Genomic DNA, 11,060 nt, shown 5'->3' on the forward strand with positions numbered 1-11,060 from the left:
GAAGTGTGCGGATATACTTGGGTCTTGTTTGCTTATTCTAGTATCTGTTTAATGCAAAATACAAAATCAGCCCTTGCAACAAAAGCTAGAAGGAAGTTTTCTGTTCAGTGAGGGTAGGGACATCACCTTGTCTGCTAGACACTTGGCAAGAGTGAGTAGTCCTTGTGCCCTCATTATCATTCCTTCCTCAACTTGTATCAAACAGCTTGGTGATGAAGGTACTCTCCTAAAATGTGCATGGATTTGCTAGCAGAGGACTGAGAACATCTTAGCCTTTGCCCATCTGTCTGATTCGATGCAAGAAGCTTATGGCAGCCAGCAGTCTGGCTGGAGCAGACAGACAGGTGATTACTGATCATGCACACACAGTGGTGAGCAATTACCATAAATCCAACATGCCTGGAACACGTCAGCTCTGCTGTGGATTTAATCTGTGCTTTGGCCCTCTGTGCAATACTTACATACCAGTACTCTTTATGTTTCATCCATTCGTTACACATATACTGCATGATGCACATAACACCTCTATTCCTGCTAAAGATTTTCTGGAGTAAAATGTTCTGATTTCTCACACTTCAGGGGTTAAGTCACTGTTGTGCTGTCTCTCATGGTTTCCTCTCCGTCAAGAGAGGGGTCAAGAATGCACCTCCATCTGCCACAAAGGTGTCAGCTGATAGCCAGTGGCACAGGTGATGTAGCCTTTGAACTGCTGCCTTGAGAGGTGATGAACTTTCTCCACTGTCCTTCTTCTGAAGTTCAGCCGTCACTGTTAGATTTTTGCTAGGCAAATTAACAGTCACACTGTGAGAACACACATGGGATATGCTCCTCAGGTGAACTAGCTGAGGGATATCCCTGGCTTGTGCATACCATGAAGCACAGAAGAGGACTCCAAGCAGCTCATTTCTTGAAGACAGGATGCTTTGGGCACTTTCAGAAAAAGTGATGTTTTTTTCCTTAGGTGCCTAGGAGATAGTGAAATACTGTTTTCTCTAGTTAGCTTCCAACCTTCTTTTAAGAGTTATAGATGATAGCTGAATCAGGTTTGGGGACAGCTAAAATTTGGGCTAAGCCATTTAAGACTTTCTTAAAACCAGCTGGTGACTCATAAGGAGTGGTGCTTCCCAGGGTTCAGTTTTGGGGCTCATCCTCTTCAGTATTTTTATTGAGGACTTGGATGAGGGAATTGAGTGCACCCTCAGTAAGTTTGCAGATGACACCAAGTTGGTGAAAGTGTCAGTCTGATGGAGAGTAGGAAGGCCCTGCAGGGGGACCTGGACAGGATGGGTCGATGGGCAGAGGCCAATGGGATGAGGTTCAACATGGATAAGTGTGGCCACTTTGGCCACAACAACCCCATGCAGCACTACAGGCTTGGGCAGAGTGGCTGGAAAGCTGTGCAGAGGTAAAGGATCTGTGGGTGCTGATGCTCACCTGAACATGAGCTGGCAGTGTGCCCAGGTGGCCAAGGCAGCCAACGGCACCCTGGCTTGTGTCAGCCAGCAGGAACAGGGAGGTGATCGTCCCCCTGTGCTCAGCTCTGTTGAGGCTGCACCTCGAGTGCTGTGTTCAGCTTTGGGCCCCTCACTACCAGAAGGACACTGAGGCCCTGGAGCGTGTCCAGAGCAGGGCTACGAAGCTGGTGAAGGGCCTGGAGCACAAGTCCTGTGAGGAGCGGCTGAGGGAACTGGGGTTATTTAGTCTGGAGAAGAGGAGGCTCAGGGGAGACCTCATTGCTCTCTGCAGCTGCCTGAAAGGAAGCTGTGGGGAGCTGGGGGTTGGCCTTATCTGCCAGATAACAAGTGATAGGACTAGAGGGAATGGCCTCAAGTTGCACCAGGAGAGGTTCAGGTTGGAAATGAGGAGACATTTCTTCTCAGAAGGAGCGGTCAGGCATTGGGATGGGTTGCCCAGGGAGGTGGTGGAGTCACCATCCCTGGAGGTGTTTAAGGAAAGGGTAGATGTGGTGCTTAGGGACATGATTTAGTGGTCAATGTTGGTGGTAGTTGGACGGTTGGACTAGCTGATCTTGGAGGTCTTTTCCAACCTTAATGATTCTATGATTCAATGATTCTGGAGTCCTTACTCAAAACCTTTTCTTCCCCTTGCAGTTTTTATATTCACAGTTTCTTTTACCCAGTGCTTTCACACTTCAAATTTTACACGCTTTCCTTATTCTAGACAGTATCTCATTGTTGCTCACTACCATACACCAGTCTTCTACGGGCAACTGGAACTGGTAAACAGCTGTTAACTGGGACTGTTTAACTAAAGATCATGCCCAGTTAGTGGTTTGACTTTATCAAATAATGTAGACTTAACGTCTACATTGATGTAGTTAAGTCTACATTACTTCTGTCGCCATCTACTTAATGTAGAGGACTGGCACTTAACAGAACCCTCTAAAGGTAGTTTGTGTGCATGAGGGTTTTATGAAACTATTTTGTATTATCCACTGTTCTAGGAGGGTTTTTCATGTTTTGTTGACATAGTGCAATGCTGACTATGCTATTTCTTAGTACAGTTCAGGAAAAAGGAAAACTTCAGGAAAAGGGAAGAACTGAACTTTCTAGGAAGCAGAAAAAAAAAATATATATATATATTTTTTTTCTAATGGGGTAGCTGGTGAGGACAGCTAAGAATTGAAGGATTAAAATGGGATCAGCAAAGTGATTTAAAGTGCAAGAAGTAAATCTCGTATGCTGTGATTGGAGCAAGGTGTTTGTGAGGCAGGCTTGCAGAGCCTTGCTATCTGCAACTGGAGAACACAGAGAGGGGAGGTTATTCTGATTGTGAGGGGGGAAACGATGGCATCTACTCGGGAGATGTGCTGGCTAGCAGGGCAGTTTGTCAGGGCTCAGCTCTGCCTCCTGCTCCCCAGGGTGTCCAAAAAGGCAGGGCCCAGCAGCCAGGGCCAGTCCCACAACCCCACCAAGAGCTGGGCAGCTGGGGACACCCAGCCCAGGGCCCCGTGAACCTCTCTGGGGATTGGGATGGGCTGAGATTGGGCTGGGATGTAGGCCCACAGCTGGGCCCAGCTCAGAGGGGCCATATCTAGGCAGGGCTGTGCAATGTGGAGCTGGAGACCAGCCCTGCTGCAGCCTCGCTGGGGCTGGGACCGACGAGCTGGCGAGGGTGACGTGGGGTCCTGGGCTCTGTGCAGAGGAGGCTGGGCAGGGACAGAGAGGCCTTGTGGTGCCCCCGGGGCCCTGAGGCAACGTGTCGAGTGAAAAAAATTGTCCGCATGTTTTGTGGGATGGAGAAGGACACCGTACGTGTTCTGCAAGATGTTTTAATTTGAGAGGACAGTGGAAAAATTGTCTTGTGAACTGCGAAACAGACTCTTCAGTAATTTTTCTCTTACAGTGATCTTGGAGTGACGCATGCCAGTAATCATTAACTTTGGCAAAAGTTGACTCGAGTAGCATGATACAGGTATAATAATGAATCTGGCCACATTCTTAGTTTATTTAATCTTTTCCTTCCTGCCAACTCCCTCTACTGCACATTTTCCAACATTAGTGGCTATAGTATTTCCATTCTTTCAGTCTTAAACACATACTCTCATCACTGGAAAACAAAGCATATAAAAGAAAAGAAAGGTAGGATGAGCCACTCTCCCAAGTCTCCTCTGTCAGAAAGAGTCCTGTGCCTCCTCCACAGTCCCAAAACACAACACCCGCTATGATCAAGTAGCTCAAAGAGACACTACCCCATGTAGTTTAACAAATTTCATTTTCAGGTTTGTGTACTTCTCTCTGACTAAATCTTCTTCTCCTCAAATAAAACAGCTTCTCTTAAAGGTTTGTCTTCATCTAACAAGTCTAGCTGGATTTTACCGAAACAACTATACAATTCATTTATCTTCCTTTCTGCGAGACATGGAGGGAATTCAAGTTAACTCTAACGAAACGTCTGCAAACACACTGATTGTGAGTTTTATCTACTTTAAACATAGATATTACTGGAATAGTTTCCTGACTTTTGTATTTGCAGTAACACCTAAGTCATATGCCAAGAACAGCGTTTTGAAGTTCCTTCTTTGCTGAAATTACTGTTTCCTTTCTGATGACTTTTTGCCCTCCCATTAACTTTTTTCTCAGTATGTGTACAATAAGGTAATTACAGGTATTTAAAAGAGAAAGTGCATCACGGTTTTATCACACGGATACTTTCTTGACCTGTCATAATTTTCATATGGCCGAGAGTTTCAGGGCACATGCCGCATGCCTCTGTGAGGTAAGGAGTGATGAGAACTTCAGCCTGGCTCACTACATGCTGTTGCTATGCTGTCAGCATACCCTGTAGCCCTGTTGGTCATCCTGGGACACTACACTGAATTGTGTTTGCTGTGCTTCCAGGTTGTCTGCAGCACAAAGCAAGGTAGGTGTCCTTGTTCCAACACATGGGGTTCACTCAGTGAGCTCCGGTAAGTCCAGCTCAGATTTGCACTCAGAAAAACATCCGCTGTCTATCATATGACTTCTGTGGTATTTAACTTGTTTGTACCTAGAAATCGGATATAATAGGAGCAATAGAAAGGTCAATAAACACTGAAACCGAATGAAGGACTTACGACACCTAGCAACTGCTGGGTGAATTTTTAATGGCATGCATTAGCATTCGTTCTTTTCTTAGTAACCAGGTTACAGTTTTCTGTGACTGGGACTCTTCATCATTTTTGTGAGTAAGAAATAAACTGTACGAAAAAGGAAAATGAACCACCACCTTAGAACCTCAGCCAAAAAGCATGAAAGGGCAATCTGTTTCCCCTTTCTTTTTTTCCAAATGTTTTCACTCATGATATTCGCAATCTAAGGGCATGCCCAGTTTGCTCCTTTAGGACTTTTCAGAAACCTGAGTTCAGCAAAATTCTGATTTCTGAAAGCAAGAAAGTGAAGAGTGAACAGATATTCTCAGCTTGTATATATCCTCTTTTTTTTTTTTTTTTATTTACCTATTGTGTTGCACTTACCTATTGCTATATTGAATGGCAAAAAAGGTAAGTAGGACCAAGGTTACGAGTGTGAGGAGGGGCAGTATATGTAGATGATCTCCTCTGCATGACCTCTGGTCAGAGGAGAGATACTGTGTGCCTCATTTCCTCAGGCCATCATTGAATGCCATGTATCAATTCTGTAGCCATTTGGGTTATTACCAGTTAGAAAATAAATGAAGTTTGCTAACGCAAAGATGGGCGAGTAAAAGGTGATGCTATATGGCATCACACCTCTGTGGCTTACATGCTTGTAAGAATTTGCAAAGCGGTGTTCTTCTGCAGAACGGGTTCAATAATTGCCTAAGTGACCCAGGAAACTCTCACTTCATAGGATCTAAGAGTATGCATATCCTGGGAGTATGGGGGTGTCTGTGGAGCAGGCAGAGGTAAGGTTGCACATTTACACACTTTAACATTGTAGTAAAAATTCTCAGAAGTGTGAGCTCTGCAGACCTTGGTGTTTTGGCAGGACGTAAGTTAGGAATTAACACCTCAACTGACAGCACCGTACTTTGTCACTGGTATTTTCTACATTTGTTAAAATCGAGGAGATGTTCAAGAGAAACGCTTAAAATAGTTTGGAGCTATCATGTAGATTTGAAACTGGGAGTTGAGCTTGAAAAAATATTTGTAATAAATGACAGGTAAACCAAAAACTGTTTCAAGGAAATCAAAACTAGTTATGAAAATAGGATGAATTTCCTAAGTCGTTTCAATAAAATAAAATAAAATAAAAAGAGAGAGAGTTCATTAATGTTAAAATATTCCATATATATTCAAAATGTTGTTTTATTTCAGAAATACCGCATTTCTGAAATATAGCTAGGATCAAATATAGTGTAGAAGTATCAATATACTTTAACGTTCAAAGCGAAATTTCTTCACTTTTAATTTCAGAGTAGCCTTTTTATTTTAAAGTGTTCTATGCCTTAAGATATGAAAATAAAAAATGCTTTAAAAGGGGTTGTAATATGTCGTATAGTTTGCCTTCTGTTAATCCTTCGCCCTCTCAAAATCAACAAAAGTGAGTTTTTTCTTTGAAATGAAAACACCTGAAAAATACTGCTTAAGTTTAATTGTTTCAATTTTAAATTAAGTTTGAATTTGAATTGTTTCTGGAATATTTCTTGTTCAAAATAAAGCCCACAAAAATATCTGTTATTCTTCTAACTCTGAGTGGGAAACAAAGACGTCAAGGTAAAGTGTAATATGGGGTTACTAATGTCCCCTTTGCTGTTTAACACTTACGGGAAGGTTAAGTTAGGCAGGAGACAGTGACTACGTTAGGAGATGTTTGGAATTTGTTGTTGCTACCATAGCTAATAAGAAAAATTACAGACATACTATAATTCCCCTGATTAAAATGCATTTAAAATAAATTTAATTGTAAGGAAGCACTGATGTCTAATTCCCCTTTTTCAACTTCTGTCCTACACCCCTGTTGATAATTAACCATAGCAATATAGCTTAGTGAATAAAGCAGACTCAAGGCCTACATAATGCATATTTATAGCAGCAGGTAGTAACTAGTACGTTTACAGAGCTTCTAACACAAGGTTGTAGCTCAGCCTTGGAACAAGCAGTTCTAATGGTTCTCCCATCACAGATGGGACAAAGACATATTTGTGGAATTTTGTTAGGGCAGCATGGAGGGGAAATCATTTACAGAGGCTATCCTTACCCTAATGGTCCCTCGCGTCCCCTTTCAAGTCTATGGATGAAGATAAGTTTTTTCCAAGAACAATTTTAGAGAACTTAAATTAAGTGCTCATCCTGAACCACAGTCTGTAGGAGCCCTTCTGCTTCCTTTTACTGCAAAAGGAGCCCATAAATAATGCATTTCCCTAAAGCCACCTCTTTTAAATACTAATCCAAATGTAAAAAGAGCTGCTCAAATAGATGTACACTGCTATTCTATTTAGCTCCAATACAGCTAAGTTGTTGATGGGGATATACAAAGATGAGACAAAAAACAAGGTGTAAGGTCTGAGAGGTTTCTCTTACAAGAAGCCCTGAAAATAGCATCTCTGTTACCATCCCCTCTCACCTCCTCCTATATTTGCATGCCGGACCGTGCACATAGCATAACAGTCTGCTGTACTGCTTCTTTGCCTACATCAGGGAATGTTTTGATTTGATTGAGTGTTTCTGGAAACAAGATCATTAATTAAAACCTATCGCCAAACATATTGATAATGAGCAGGGTCCCTCCTGTACCTTGTATGCTGTTGTGTCTAATCCAGACTTCCCATTGTATTGTCTTTCCTGTATATATATATATATACACAATATATACATATATATACACATACATAGGGTATTTTATATATATATTTATATATATATGCAGGTTTCTCAGTTAATAAAGCCTTAACAATATCCACCATATATATGTCAGTCCCCACGTTCAGTTCACCGATCCCTTAAAAAGCGATGAGGAGCTTAAAAAGTCGTTCCTTGCTAATGGACGCCCTCTGCTGTTACCACATATATTACCAGCAGTAACTCCAGGAAAATTCCTTGGCTTTCTGTCTGAACGTGGTGTAATCTTCTCCATCCACTCATTCCTTCCAAAACTCAGGACTGAGGAAGAAACATGTTTCTGTTGCACGAGTCTAATTCTGATTAATCCTTTCGAAGTGCTTATTGCATTACAACCGTGTTGCTTTTCTATTTTTGAAATTCCAAAAAATAATGTTGGCATGTCATACACATTTGTGATTTCAAAGTCTTTCTCCTTCTCTGCATCTTGTCTGCTTCTGAAATTGCTCACCAGGATATGTGTAGAACTTTTTTCTTCCAAGCTTATACTTAATATTGAAATTATATATGTTTTGGGGTGGATGATCATCAAGAATGTACCTTCATGGCTTGCAGTCTCTTTCAAGAATTACTGTGGTGGCATCTGTGTACCTGACAACATCTCTATCACAGAAGGACAATGAAAAATGCTTTCCCTTTTAGCATGTTACTTTGTAGTGTTACACACCGTTCTTTACATTACTATGTCAGCCTGAAATATTGACCTTCAAATATATACTTGTCAAGCATCTACTTAAAATCACATTTGATGCATTCATCATCATACTTTCAGATGAAAAGCAAGTCCCTTAAAGCAAGACTTGATGCTTGAACCTTCATGCCTGGAATCACAGTATTAAGTACAGTTTTCTCCGGATTTCTTTTTTTTCCTTATCTCGTTTAACATTAAGGCCCTGCTGAGTAGGCATTCACCCTTGATATTATTTGTTGTTATCTTAGGGGGCTGGAGGTATAAATTGCCCTGTCATATTCATTTTATCTGTCTTTGACCTATTTTTTTTTCCCCTCTCAGGTAAAATAATATAACAGTGATTATATTCTTCTTGGTCCAGTTTCAGCCTTTTTATTTTGTCTTACCCATGGTGCTAGGGTTGTCATGTTCCTCCTCATGCTGACATCTTCAGAACGTCATGTTGCAGAATTAGATTTTACACAACTCTGATGTTGCAGCAGTTAAGGATTTATTATATATCTCTACAGCAAATAACAAGATTAGATCATAAGATTTTAACAGCACTTAATCAGCATCTAAGTATCAGTCAATTAACATGGTGATCTAAAGAAACTTGCTACAATAGCAACAGTGACTTAAAGATTCCTGAATGGCAAGGGTCACCCGAGGCTTAGCGTAGGGTCCAGGGGGGAGCTCTAAATCCAGTCGCATGCTTCCGAAACTCCCCCTTAGAGTGAATTACTCACCCTACTTCCATGTCAGCATTGGTCCACAGATGAGATTGTTCCTCAGGGAGTCAGCTCTGAGATGCACATCCCTTCAGGGGTACCCTGAGAAGTGTCCCAGTTCAGGGGGAGATCGAGTGCAGCCTGCTGTGGTCCCTGGAGTGCTCAAAGAGTTCTTGTGTGGGATCCCTATTTATAGGATTATAAGGCTTTTGGTCAGTAATTTTCCAGGATTCAGGTCTTCTGCCAATCTGTTTAGGAATCCGGTTGTGCAATCCTCCCTCTCAACCCTCAACAGAAGAGTGAGACAGTATCAGACTTCACAGCGTTCTCTGGATAGCAATGATGCCGTGATGGCTTTTCCTTTCATATTTATTAGATATTTATCATAGTCATACTGTAGTCATGATGGACTCGTAGTCATATTGTAGTCCTGATTGACTCGTAGTCAAGCTCAGATGCCTTATCGGGTTGTTTCCTGAAGTGAGCTCTTCCTGAGGCTCCATTGTTAATGAGCTGGTTCAAGGAGTGATTACATTGACGCCTATAGAGGCTTATAAGTCTGAACAAGTCGTATGCCCAGTAAGGAGCGGGGTGTACCTACCATGCTGTACAGAAGTAGGGCGTACCTGACACACAAGCATTCATTTCACATCTATCACTTCTATTACTGCGAGTTCTTATTTCTGAATACTTTCTGCAGGTCAAATTTCAAGGTGACGCTTTTGAAGCATCATCTTCTGAACGAAATGTTGAAGAGGGCTAACTGACTTTTCATTTTTCATTCTGATCTTCCAAGATCAGATCTTCCTTCTTGCGAATTTTATCACGCAGGGTGAAAAGGGTAATGTGAACGTACCTGCAGAAAGAAAAAAGAAATTTCTGTGATTGCTGAATCAGACTCTGAACTTCAACGTTGTTACTTCCTTGGCAGACTTCTAATGGGAACACAATGATTATTTTTTTTAACATTGATGGCATATAACATTATCTAATATGTCCCTAATATGAAGTGTTTATTCAACAATACACACCGGATAACTTAAAACAACAAATGTCTAGGCACATACACTATTAGCTTTTCTGTGGTAAATAAGAATGTATGTATTTTAGTTATTAAAAAAAAATATTTAAAGATGTCTCCAAACACATGCTGGTTAGATGGCAACCTGTCTTACAAAGGCTTTGCTTTCAGTGTGCGGCTGTTGTGGTTTAGCCCCAGCAGGAAGCTCAGCACCACAGAGTCGCTCACTCACCCTTCTCAAAGAGGATGAGACAATTGGAAAGGTAAAAGTGTGAGAACTCATGGGTTGAGAAAAAGACATTTTAACAGGTAAAGCAAAAGTCACGTGCACAAGCAGAGCCAAATGAGTCCATTTGCTGCCTCCCATCGGCAGGCAGGTGCTCAGCCACTTCCATGAAGGCAGTGCTGATCAAGTTTCTTGGCAAGACAAAGGCCATCGCTCTGAATCTCTGCCTTCCTCCTTCTGTACCCTAACTTTTACTGCTGAGCATGGCACCACACGGTGTGGGACATCCCTCTGGCCAGCTGTCCTGGCTGCCCTGGTGCACCCGCAGCCTCCTTGCTGGCAGGGCAGTGTGAGAAGCTGGCTCCACCCAAGCACTGCTCTGCAACAACCAAAAATATGTGCTATCGCTGCTATTTTAATCAAAAATCCAGAACACAGCATCACACAAGCCTCTATGAAAAAAATAAACTCTTATCTCTGCTAAGACCACGACAAGTTTACAGGTCACGTATGAACTTTTAGTGTGAGAATGCTGTGCTCTGGTAGGTCACATCACCGGTTTGGGGGCAGTTTGGTGAATCCCCTGAATAATTTCGGCATGCCTGGCGGTTTGGGCAAAAGCTGGTGGTTTTGGCTGTGCTCCACGTCAGTGAAAAATAAAATAATGTAAGATTGTGACACAGGGACGGCAGAATGGGTAGGTCGAACTCTAGAATTCAAGAGGAGAGGCGCTGCCTCCCTGTTTATGGCTGGGTAGGGGCACGAAGCCCCCGCCCCATGAGGGAGCGGTGAGGGGGCGGCAAGGAGAGGGGCTGGGGAACTGAAGGACTTTATTGAACTCCTGGCGGCGGCCATTTCAGGTCAGGGAACCCTCCGCCCGCAGCGGCGTCGCGCCGCCTCACCGCGCATGCGCCGCCGCCGTTAGGGCAGCAGGGGGGCGTGCGGCCGCCGGCAGCCCAGCCGCCCAACCTGCAGCGCGCACGCGCGCCGCCACCACCGGCCTCACCTCCCCACGCCACCCCGGCGCCGCTTCCGCCTCGCGGGCCAATCGGCGGCGGCGCTGCCCCGCGGCGGGCCAATCAGCGGCGCCC

At 43.2% G+C, this 11,060-nt stretch overlaps 1 long non-coding RNA gene across 1 annotated transcript; it reads right to left on the reverse strand.

Moving 5' to 3' along the window:
• Nucleotides 1–8,485: 8,485 nt before the first annotated feature.
• LOC311430323 lies at nucleotides 8,486–10,810 on the reverse strand. Its single transcript, XR_014688696.1, has 3 exons — nucleotides 10,526–10,810; nucleotides 9,976–10,348; nucleotides 8,486–9,578 (listed from the first exon to the last, which is right to left on the reverse strand). It is a non-coding gene; the product is annotated as an uncharacterized lncRNA (long non-coding RNA).
• Between the last annotated feature and the right edge of the window lie 250 nt (nucleotides 10,811–11,060).

Source organism: Aythya ferina (assembly GCF_964211825.1).
Source record: "Aythya ferina genome assembly, chromosome: 1".
Lineage (NCBI taxonomy): Eukaryota > Metazoa > Chordata > Aves > Anseriformes > Anatidae > Aythya > Aythya ferina.